At 37.6% G+C, this 12,975-nt stretch overlaps 1 protein-coding gene across 1 annotated transcript in view; it reads right to left on the bottom strand.

Moving 5' to 3' along the window:
• Positions 1–12,975, bottom strand: part of MDFIC (MyoD family inhibitor domain containing) — a 323,251-nt gene that overhangs the window by 157,536 nt on the left and 152,740 nt on the right. The gene's annotated exons all lie outside the window — the stretch shown is intronic.

Consider the following 12,975-nt stretch of genomic DNA (forward strand, 5'->3'; position numbering starts at 1 on the left):
CTGATGTAAAGGGATCTTGACTTGATCTCTTTGTTAGACATTACCTAGAACAAATATACAGCAGAGTGCATAGAGGCTGGGATCTATAGCTGGAAATCAGTAAGAAGGTTGGGAGTGCTCCAGCTCTGTGTTCACTATAAGCCTTTCATCAGCAGACAGAACACGACTTGAAGGACTGGTCTTGTTCTACTTCAAAACTGAAGAAGAAGAAACAAATTCTAGCTAAGATTTATTAAGCAACTTTGGATTTGGATTTCTTTGTAACCCCAAAAGATCTCTCTGATTTTCTCTGTGACTATCTTGGCCATACAGCAAAAACAAGTTTGAGTGATGGAGCTTGGAGTCGAGATGTTGGGAAGAATTTGGCATGGGAAGGGTTTTCTAGTCACTAGTAGCTTAGGAGAAGCTCAAATAAAACTTCCAACAACCCTACGAAGCCCAGTTTTGGACTGAAGGCTGAATGCCTTGATTTAATTTTATTACACAGAAGGTATCACAATGAAATTCCCTATAAGCAACTAGATACTTGCCCCCAGCATTTAGCAGACACCGGGCTTCCCTGGTATCTTAAGTGGTAAAGAATCTGCCTGCAATACAGGAGACACGAGTCAACCCCTGGGTTGGGAAGATCCCCTGGAGGAGGGCATGGCAACCCACTCCAGTATTCCTGCCTGGAGAATACCATGGACAGAAAAGCCTGGAGGGCTACAGTCCACAGGGTCCTAAATAGTCAGACATGGCTGATGAGACTGAGCATGCACTCACACACACGCAATCATGAATGAAGCAAATCCAGTAATTACATGAACTCAGTGTAGAAAAATATATGTTTCATTTGTTGTTGTTATTTGAGAGATAACAGTGTTAAATGACAGGCACCAGAGAAGCTGTGAGAACTTAAAAAATATGGAGGAAACAAGAGAGTGTTTAGGAAATATTAAAGTGAGCTTTGAATTAGAGTATTTTTCATGTTCTTGCTGCTGCTGCTGCTAAGTCGCTTCAGTTGTGTCCGACTCTGTGAGACCCCCCCTAGAGATACAAATGAAGATCAGATTCTTTACTAATGTTCTAGCTTGGAGTCAAACTCAGGGCACACAATGCGGAGTTTGTGTCCAGGCTACAGAAGAGTTGTTGAATCCTATCTCCTGATTTAGGTAGATATTTAGGTAGATATTCCACATGTATTATTCCATTTCCTTTTCACAACTTTATGAAGAAGAGAGAGGTAACTTCCTCTAGTAAGTGGCATAATTAAAATTCCAAACTAGGTTGGATTGACTCTATAGCACATGTTATTTCCACTACACCAGGAATTCATGAATCATTCTCGTAATGTATGTTCTTTATTATGTCTAACTAAGAGCAGACTTTCAGAAGCAGCTGATAGTAGTTATTAATTATTGTCAGAAGCAGCAGCTTAGTAAAATTTATTACCATACATTTCGTAAACATTATTATTATTCAGGTAAACAAATACCAAAAATCTCATTCAACAGGTCAATTCATTCACCTACTTTGGCTGCATTTTGCAGCCCACTCACCATCATTGGCCATCGTGATAAACTACTTTTCAAAATAATTAAATATTTCACAGGGCACATAGATACATTTCTGGTCAACTCACTTCCATTATTAAAATCTGTCATTATGGTTTTTTTAGGACAAATTCGTTTTCCATGTTGTATAATGAAGCATTTTACATCAAGTACAGTTTTTTCAAGAGCTGGAGCAATTTCAAGAGTCCTTTTAAGAAAAAAATTTAGGTCTTCTAAAAGGTACTCACTTGGCCCACTTCCATGGGCAAGTTGGCCCACTGAAAGAAAATATAGTTTGAGTTCAACTTTTATAATATAATATTAACTCTGTATCACTCACATCTAGTTGGTAAAGCCTATGAATTTTTTTTTTCAGTTAGTAATACAAAGAACTCATGAATTGGCTTTCATTCTATCGTTGTATAAAACTCATTTGAGAATAACTATTCATCTCTCAAAATTCTCTAAGCTTCATCCTATAATAAGCTGCTGCTGCTGCTAAGTCACGTCAGTCATGTCTGACTCTGTGCAACCACATAGACGGCAGCCCACCGGCTACCTCACCAGAAATCCACATGCCTGGACTTTACTCTCACAGCTCTCTGAAGCAGTATTGCCTGATACACAATGTGTGCACACATGTGGGTTCCTGTTCTAGATTCTCCACTTACTAACTCTGTGACCTTCAGAAAATTACTTAAATTTCTTCATTACAATTTCCTCACCAGTAGGATAACTTTGGAAGTTCAGTTCAATTCAACAAACATTTAGAGTATCTATTACATAACTATGCCTTGTGCTGGAGTCAGGTATAAAAAATTAGTTCATCATTGAGCCAGTATTTATTTTGAGCAAACACTATGTATTACTCACGGTCTTAAAGACTAAGGTTAAATCTTTGAACCAGGCTGACAAATTTCTTGTTCTCATAGCTTATATTTTAATAAAATATTCAGAAAATAAACAAGGAAACCAAGATCTAATTCAACATAAATTCAAGTAAGTGATAGGCATTAGGAAGAAAATAAAGCAGAATGAGTAGGTGACTTGGGGAATATGTCTGCTTTAGAAACAATAGCCAGAAATGATACCATCTAGGAGGTGAACATTTGAACAGAAAAATGAATGATAAGGAAAGATGATCAAGAAATCTCTATATTCAAGGAGCTTATTGTCTAGCAGGGCACAGAGAACAAATGTATAATTTCAGTAAGTGCTAAATTGAAGTTTGTAGACATCTCTTAGTACAATGTGTTTGAACAATGTAAAAGTGTCCTAGATGAAGTCATGCCCAAATAGATATTCACTAAATGTCAGTCATCTTTTCTCTCTTTAAGATTTAACATGGTGTCCTTCCTTTTAATCAATACAAGGGAGAATTACTCAAGTCTTCATAGTGACTTTTAGGATCAGAAACAATAAAAATTACATCATGCCACAGAATTCTCTTTTTGCTTCTACTAGCTATGGTTCTTAACTTCTGCCCCAAACCACTATTTCCTGTTGTGTTTTTTTTCCAATCATTTTTATTGTTTTAAGGTCACAAGCTATCTTGATCTTTTTTGTATCTAAACAGGGAATTAATGTTTTAAGCACAAAAAACATGTTCACTCATTCCAGTTATTTTTGTGTCTGGTATTTAGAAAAAGTGCTTGTCCAACTCTTGTGACCCCATGGACTGTAGCCTGCCAGGTTTCTCTGTCCATGGGATTTTCCAGGCAAGAATACTAGAGTGGGATGCCATTTCCTTCTCCAGGGGAACTTCCTGACCCATGTCTCCTGCATTGCAGACAGATTCTTTACCACTGAGCCACCAGGGAAGACAAGAATCCCTCTACCTCTTCATAGTTCAAACACAAGCAATAGGATGAGTGTGTAAAGAGCCTAACCGTAAAAAAATGCAGCTGTATTCATACAGTTAGAGTGAGGCCAGGGCACTGATCATGGGAGAGAGGCCAAGGATTAGTGTTCAATGTAAGGAAATGCGAATATTCAACTAAAGATAAGTCTAGAACCACACAAGACAGGAAGGACATGAGTACTGTTAGCTGAAGTGATAGAACAAAGTCTAAGTCTCAGTTCTTGTTAAACTTGCATGGGCACTCAAGGAAGTGACAGCATTTGCTAGGGAGTGGGGAAAGTTGTGTGGAGTGGGGAAAGTTGGGTGAACTGAGATTGGCCTGATCAAATGGGCTCAGGGAAGCTTTAGCAGAAAAATATGGGCCCAAGGAAAATTATTCCAGTCACTGTAGAGGTTCAGGTATGAAAGTAAGATTCCAGGCTGCAAGTCAGAGGGCCTAGGCAAGTCTTGATCCAGGACTCATTTGTAACCAGTGATATTTTCACTCCAAGAGAAAAAAGATGTGGTCCAGAATCTAGCATGAAGTTAAATGGCCTCAGCAGTAAAATTTCTCAGTAAAGGGGTAGAAGCTGTGTAGCTTTACAAGTCATACAAGAGATGGTGACAGATTTGGAAGTACTCAGAGTAGCTATCGTATAAGTAAATGGAACACAAAGGATTGTCATGCGTTCAGGATTTTACACAGGTGGCATACATAGCTAGGTGAGGTTGATGCATCTTTTGATGCTTATTTTCTTCTAGTAATTTACTACTTACAGATATGATTTCTATTTTTGTAATGCTTAAAATTTGATGTATATAAAGTCCTGAGAAGCCAGATTTTAAAAAATCTGGCACCAAAAAGCAAAGGTACACCTCTGATGGCTAGGATAGCAAGAAGTCTCAATCTTTTATTTATATTGCAAAAGAAATAAATAAAATTCCTGAACTTCCCTGGTGGTACAGTGCATAAGAATCTGCCTGTCAGTGCAGGGGACACAGGTTCGATCCCTGGTCCTGGAAGATTCCACGTGCCACAGAGCAACTAAGACCATGTACCACAACTACTGAGCCTGTAAGCTTCAACTACTGAAGCGTATGTGCCCTGGACCACAAGAGAAACCACTCACTGCAACTAGAGAATGCCCGCATGCAGCAATGAAGCCTCAATGCATATGTGTATATATATATATATATATATATATATATATATATATATATATCTCTTAAATATATATATATATGTTAAAAAAAACCTCTTAAGCACGTGAAAGATTATCTTTTGCCTGAGGGATTTTGTGTTCATAAACTGACACTGATAAAATCTCCAAGAGAAATATGTTTATTGTACCTAGTGACTAGGCTAGAAAGGAAGAAAAGTCCTAGTCCTTTGGTGAAGACAGACAGCCATAGAGATGATGGATGTCTGGAACAGGAAGAGGCATCCATTAAGCCAATCACAGTTGGCACCCTGTTTCAGCACAGAATGTTTGACACTTACTCACAAGTTACTGAAATGATTATGTGCTCAGAGTGAATCCATGTGGGCAAACCAAAACTTTCACTGATGAAAAGAGAACCTGTTATAATATTTTAAAGGGTGACTCAAAGAGATTCAGCTTTAAAGCATAATTTTTTAATAAATTCAAAGGAAATTCCAGCACTGACACTTTAATAAATACATTGATAGCCAACCTGTTTTGTTCTCTATGTTGTCAGCAGTGAAATGAAATTAGATTTAATAAAAGTTTATATAGTACAATGTGATTCAGACTATCTAATCAAACTATGATTCACTAATTTAAAAAAAAAAGTCATAATTCTCTTTCAAATAGGGTACACAGGGATGCCAGGGAGGCTTAACATGTCAATCAACCAGTGAGAAACAAAATATTGTAATATTTCATAAATAAAAAAATAGTAATCAATTACTCTTATATAGTCCTTTATAGTTTTATATAATGGATTACAACTTTGACTGTAACTCAGCTTTTAATCACTAGTAGAAACAACTGAAAATAGCATATGAGACCCTGTCCCTCCTCCTGGGCAGGGGAGGTCAAGTTTCCCATGGGCAGAGTTGGAAGTAGCAGCATGAGAGCCTCTTGAATTTTTCTAGAGAAGGATGGATTCTAAGTTTAGGAACCAAGAGTCTAAGAAGATGGCAAGAGGTTCTGAAAACAAGTCCAAGGACAGGGGATGCCAGGGAAGATAACCATTTGTCATTTGCATGGTTTGTGTATGGGCCTCTCAATACTGCCCTCCTGGGCCCTTGTAACACATTTCAGAGAACAAATGCTTAGTTCCAAAATAGTAACAAAGAATTGTAAAAAGTCTCCTTTAAAAAAGCTTTAAAAAATTAAGTATATATTGGTTATTCAACTAAAAGTCACAGGTTCAAATACTTCATCATTTTTCTCCTGCTACTGCATTATTTATGTTGATATGTCCACAGCATGAGAAAATGAAGGAGAGCTGAGGATAGGCTAATATTCTGTAAGAACATCCAAATTCCCTGTATCTTTGCATCACACTTTCTCAATCAACATAAATCAATAAATACATAATTGCACACACAAGGACCTTAGGGTAAAAAGAAGGTCAAAATGTGGTTTATGCTATAGAAGAATTTTGGGCTAGTAGAAAAGACAGAAATGTAAATGTCATACAATACTGTGACACAATGAGCCACTGTGCTTTGTTCTGTGTGCAGGATCAGAACCCCTGGGTGAGCTATATGGTTGTTCTATGCCACTTCTGGGCTTCACAGCTGGCAAAGAATCCACCTGCCAACGCAGGAGACACAAGAGCCATGGGTCTGATCCTGAGTCAGGAAGATCCCCTGAAGTTGGAAATGGTAACTGACTCCAGTATTCTGGCCTGGAAAATTCTATGGACAACAGAGCCTGGCAGGCTATATAGTCCGTGGGATCTACAAAGAGTTGGACATGACTAAGCATGCACGCATACTATGGTATGCCATTTCCAACAGTGAGAAACCCTAATTTGGAAAGTGGTGAACTGGTCTCACATTTCTCTTTTTTCTTTTTTTTAAGCATTTCTATACCCTTTCTTTGGAGAAGGCAATGGTACCCCACTCCAGTACTCTTGCCTGGAAAATTCCATGGACGGAGGAGCCTGGTAGGCTGCAGTCCATGGGGTCGCTAGGAGTTGGACACGACTGAGCGACTTCACTTTGACTTTTCACTTTCATGCATTGGAGGAGGAAATGGCAACCCACTCCAGTGTTCTTGCCTGGAGAATCCCAGGGACGGGGGAACCTGGTGGGCTGCCGTCTATGGGGTCGCACAGAGTCGGACATGACTGAAGCGACTTAGCAGCAGCAGCAGCATACCCTTTCTATGGTTCCCAAGCCTAAAAATTATTCATGGCCCTCAAATACTCTCCTTTAAAACTCTTCCATAGTTTTTCACATTTAGAATAAAAGTTAAATTCCTTTCTCTGGTTAATAAGTCTATAAGATCTAGCCCCCAAATCCTCTCCAAGCTCATCTCACTGATTCATTAGATTTCACACATTCTGGTCCTTTAGAGAAGTCCCTTTCAAACAGTAATGTGCAAACAAAACCACTGAGGTCTTGCTAAAAATGCAGAATTTTGCCTGTTAAGATTTTCATTTAGTCAGTTTGGAGCTGCTGCTGCTGCTGCTGCTAAGTTGCTTCAGTTGTGTCCGACTCTGTATGATCCCATAGATGGCAGCCCACCAGGCTCCCCCGTCCCTGGGATTCTCCAGGCAAGAACACTGGAGTGGGTTGCCATTTCCCTCTCCAATGCATGAAAGTGAAGTCGCTCAGTCTTGTCCACAGGAGAGGGGGATGTAATTCTTATATTTGTAAAAAGCTCCAAAGTGATGCTGATGGTACTGGTCCTGGGATCACACTTTAAGTAGCAATGTGCGAGCTCATTCCAGACACAGCACTATGAGCAGCAGTGAAATTCACCAAGCACATGCTCCACTTAGAAACACAGTGCCTGTTTTTCCTTCTGGCAGCAACTTGCTTCCCTCACATCTTTGTATAGCATGATTTGTCATGCAGGTATCTGCTCAAATGTCAGCTCTGGAGATAAGTCTTTCTTAATAACCCTATCTAAAGTGGCCCATCCCATCACTGATCTGTAACATTCAACCAATGCTTCTTCCTATTTTATTTTCTTAATTACTCTGTCATCTTCTGAATTTTCTTCATTGAACTATTCATTTCCTAGTAAGTTCCATGAAACAATGGCATGGACTGAACTGTTAGCATGGTTTCTCAGCACATAAAACAATACCTGATCCAAAGGGCTGGCTTTATGGATACATAACCTGTGCAACTTCACTTGGCCTTCTGTTTAGTTTAATACTGCTGTCACCATCTAGACAATAATAATTTTATCTTTGAACTTGTGCTTTTTAAGTAATGGGACAATGAAGCATGATGTAAGTAGAAGAAATTCACTCAAAATATGTCTTCTTTGCAGCCCCATTCTCATATTATGTTTGTGATGTCCCATGAGCAGAAAATTCTGACAGACCCACATACATGGAACTCAAGAAGACTCAAAGTTATTACAATTAAGTGAATTTCTTATTTACTTACTTATAAGGTAAATGGGGCATTGACCGCCCCAGGAGACCACACTTTCTATCTAAGCCAGAATTCGCTTCAAAAATGCAAAGAACAATGGAGTTCTAAGAAACATGAATGGCCCAGGAAATCTATTACCATGTTACTTCCCTAGTCCATCACTTAACACAGAAAATTACGTACAAGGAAAGGGAAGATAAGGAAAAACACAGTTCCTTCTCTCTTTGGTCCTCCCTTACTAAGGACAAAAGGAGACAGTGCTAATAGAATGTGTACATATTAAGAAGTGAAATAAAAACAGTTGAATTAGTTCTCTGCAATATTTCTACTGTTTTATTGAAAACAAAGTATATACATATGTGAGGTATGAGATATGAATTAAAATGAAATGCAAATTTTGGGTAGTCTGGATATGGATTAAATGCTCTTACACTTTCATTTAAAATTGACACTGCACAACATAATGATGAGTAAAATTCATGCTAATTAAATATTTTAATTTTTTCTTAATTAAAACAATTGCAAAAAGACAAAACAAAAAAAAACACAAAAAATAATGACACATCAAAAGAGAAAAGAATGAAGAAAGAAAAGACTTTATAGTTGATACTTTTAATGGAACTTTTCCCTGATTTTTGGACAAGGAACCCACATTTCATTTTCTGCTGGGTGCCAAAAATTGTGTAGCCCATCCTACTGATCCACAGAAGCACATGTTGAATGGTAGAATTGTACATTTACTATGTGGTGGGTGCTATGCAAAGCCCTCTGTATAGATTGACCTTATTTTATCTGCACAATAACCTTTTAAAATAGATGTTACTGTTTAATAGATGAGAAAACAAAGGCTTAGGAAGATTAAGTAATTTAGCCAATATCTTAAAGGTTACTGGTAAAGAAGCTAGATTTCAGACTAGGATTTAAGTCTGTAGGATCCTAAAGCCCACCTCTTGATGACTCTGCTGTAATTTCTCCCAGAAGTCAGTCTTATTCCAGGCTTTGCTTGGGCTCCTGGAATATTCCAGAATGGGCCCAAGATTCTATTCTGAAAAAACAATACTGATCTCATTTCTACCTTGTTCCTAAGGACTCTCAAAAGTCTTCAGTTCTGTATCTATACCCAGATTTTCACATGGATCCATGTAAATAATTCACAATTGAGGAGGTGCCAGACACCAATTAAATCAAATTTCTCAGAGTATTTCAATATTTGTGTCTCAGAGACTAGGGGACTTTTAACCTTATTTTGACATTTTATTTAGATCTCCAAGATGAAGACCATTTCATTAGGGTCTTTTAAGTGTTTCTAGCTATATTCCAGAGCACCAAGAAACAATGTCTTTCAGCAGTTTTAAAATTCTTTGCCCAAATCTCACTGGCAAATGTAAGTATATCTTTTATTCATGCTGTTGAATAAAAGTCTCTGCCTGGATATGCATGATGTTTAAAATATTTTAAATAATGCTCACTATGGTAACAATATATTTGAAGTTTCTGTCATTTGGAAATTAAAAGTTTCAATTAGAGAGTGAAATATAGTACCAAACTCTTGAACATTTAGTATTAATGAAAGGGGAAAAAAAATCAGTGTGTGATCATATATCAAACATCTCATGTTTTTATTTTAGTATTTATTAGCAGATAGGACCTATTTATCTAACATATTTGTGATTAAATTTATTTTACCATTATAGTTTTTAAGTCAAATATTTACTTTTCATATACATTTTTGATACGAATATTTATTACTATAAATCCATTTTGAGATGAGATGTGTTGTAATAGGTTCAGTATGTATAATGAGGCCTAATCACAGGCACTTACCTTCGCTCTATTTCAAGGTACAGAGCTCTAGATAATTACATGGTAACATATTCATACATCATGAGTTGTAAGAGATTTTCAAATACTTCTAATTTTGTTGATATTAACATCTTCAAATGGCTATATTCACTTTTTCCTTGCAGTTTAAAATCCATCACAGGTACAAGATTAAGTGACAGAGCCATGTGGATATCATTTAATTTGGACTCATAATAAAATAAATCACTTAATTATAAACTTCTCTAACTTTTAAACTCTGCTTTTGTCTGTTAGAGAAGCCAGTTGCTTTTGCTCTTAATATAAGCAAAGAAATTACAGAGAAAAACTGGAAATTCTCTTAGCCTCAACCTCCTTATTTCTAAAATGAAGGCGAATGGACTTGACTTTCAAGGGACATTCCTTCTCTATGAATCCAGAAGATTTATTTTTCTCCTTTAATATGAACCAGACATTATTTCACCTTCACTTTGATTTGACGACTAATATTACTTCTGTGCATTTAGTCAAAATAATATGAAATTACACAAATACTCAAACAAAAAGTTCTCATGCTCATTATAATTGATAGGACAATTTGGGTGAATTTTTAAAGCATTTACCTCAGTTCCTTGCTTCATCTGGGAATTGAGATAAATATCGATATTATGCATGGTACTATATTTTTAAATGTTAATTATCATCTGCTGTTGTCATGGGTTGGGAAATTTTTTCCCCCATTTCTTAATTACATGATGCCCTACCAGTGCTTGCTTGGTGAACAAAGGATGACCGAAGTAAGACAAAGAAGAAATTTTTGGTTAACCTGAATGAAATACAAAGCACTTTCACATTTTATACATTTCCAAAGTAAAACAACAACAACAATTATAACACCAAAGTGCTTGTGTATGCTTATTTGTGTGTGGGGTGTGGGGTGATGTTAGGGTGTATGTGGGTGTGGGTGTGAGTGTGTGTGTGCCAAAGAGACAGGGGAAAAGAAAAGAAAACACAAAAATGGAGAGAATAAGAAAAAAATACAAATGATTCACTGTCTCAAAACTCTCTAAACTAAGATTCAAGATGTAATGTATCAGTGAATGCCCTCCCTAGGTCTCAAAAACTAAAACATAAAATATACTTGGGCAAATGATCAAAATAATTTCCATATTTATTCTGCTTTTAGAGCAGTTATTCTCAACCTCAGGCTGCACATTAGAATCATCCAGAAAGCTTTTAAAAAAAATTTCTGAGCCTCACATCAGATCAATTAAAATCAGATACTGGGCAGGACTGGACATTCCTACTGTTTTAAAAGCTCCCTTAGGGATACTAATGTGCAGCCAGGGTTAAGAGCATTGATTTATAGTAAACCCTATTATACAGTGTGGTAAGAAATCTGCATTTAAATTTTAAGTGAGAACACCAATTTTTAAGAGTTTGAAGTCACCTTACCAAGTTGATGATACATTCTGTCCATTCTTCAATTATGACTCAAACCAGAAATCAAAAGTACCTAAGCCCATGCTGAGCTGGTGGGACTATGAGTCAGTGATCATACAGCAGCCTTGAAAAGAGTGCCTTTCTTGATGCATGCTGGCCCTGTTTCCACGGTGGCCATCTCTCCAGGTAAACTCCAGAGAACAAAACCACCCTGCCTGACATGGGTTTTCAAGCCTTTTTTTTTTTTCCCCCCTGTTTGAAACAGTTAAATCGAGGTAAAAATGTAATATTCATAGGATACATTGAAGCTCCCTAGCCTGGAAATTTTTATTTCTTTGCCAAAGGAAGGTAGAACAGTTTTCAGGCAAAAAATATTAAAATAAAAATTGCCTACATTAAAAAAATTCTCTTTTATTGGTTTCTTACCAAAGTGAAATGTGACCTGCTGCTTGGAGGTCACTCCCAGGATTAATAATCTCCAGGTGTATTCAAAACTATTAACTGCCTCTGAAGGGAGCAAAAGGAGGCTTCCAGAATCCTGCTATTTGTAGGAGAGATACTGAGCTCAGTGTTTGCTGCTTCACTGAGTTCCTGTGGCCAAGGTATTCATGTTGTGCTTAAACTAGGAAGCTTGAAAGGAATAACTTGGGCAGAGAACTTTGTTGTGCTAGCATGAATGCACTGAAGACCTTGTAAAGAAGCTTGTTTGAATTACATATATGTTAAACAGTTTCAGAACCGTTTCCACTTTAGGGTTTTGCACAATAAACCCCAAATTGCACTTTTGACTACTGAGCTGAGTCTTTTTTACTTGCTTTTTCCCCCAAAATAATAAATCCCCTTAATGATGACTGCATAGCACTGTCGCACACTGACACAGTCTATTTCTTCAACCTCTATGTCATTAAAAGATGCAACTTATTTATGATGATTAATAATAATGAAATATGTATGAAGAAATAAATTATACAAATGCTGAACTGTACATAATAGGGAGAGAGAGAAATGGCCAGGCCCTAGCTACCTGCCCCCCAGTACAGACACTGGACAGCAGAACAGTTCTCTCCAGCTAATTTTCCTCTGGGATGGTAACTTAGGAAGCAGGTTATGAGAAAGTTTGAAAGGTGTTTTGACAGGTTCAAACTCTTTTTTTAATCATGGAGTTGTAAAACCCAATTTCTCCCCCGACCCAGCTTTTACTGTTGCTCTCACATCACATTATTGAAGGCAGCCTAGAACGCCTGAGTCAATGCCAACTGACGGCAAGTGTCAAATCTTTTGTCTCAGCTGACACAGAAATGCCACGTACCCTCCCAGTGCTCTTCCTGAATATCCATAACTTAGCACTCAGGATGTGGGTGCTAAGCGGGGTAAGGGAAGGAGTGCATCTCACAGAATCACCAGTGTGAGTGGATGTGCAACAAGACAGGAGCTGCCATTAGGTGACTGGTTCAGAGATGGCTTATCGCCCTAGCGCACTCGTGAATTCGTAATCACTCCTGGTGCAACTGCTTCCTCTAGTTGGCATGTTTATTCTGAGTCAAAGATATTAAGACAGGCAAGCCCAAGTCTCATGATTTTCACGTTTTTATAAATAAGTGGATGCAATTTTTAAAAACACAAATCACTGCTTCTACAAAATTAAAGCAATCTAACACAGAGTCGGACACAACTGAAGCGACTTAGCAGCAGCAGCAGCAACACTTCTGCTAAAGCTGAAATTCCAGACTCGTGGCTGAAGTTCACAGGCACAAGCAGCAGCCTTTCCA

The sequence above is a fragment of the Bubalus kerabau genome, chromosome 8 (genome assembly GCF_029407905.1).
Source record: "Bubalus kerabau isolate K-KA32 ecotype Philippines breed swamp buffalo chromosome 8, PCC_UOA_SB_1v2, whole genome shotgun sequence".
Classification (NCBI taxonomy): Eukaryota; Metazoa; Chordata; class Mammalia; order Artiodactyla; family Bovidae; genus Bubalus; species Bubalus kerabau.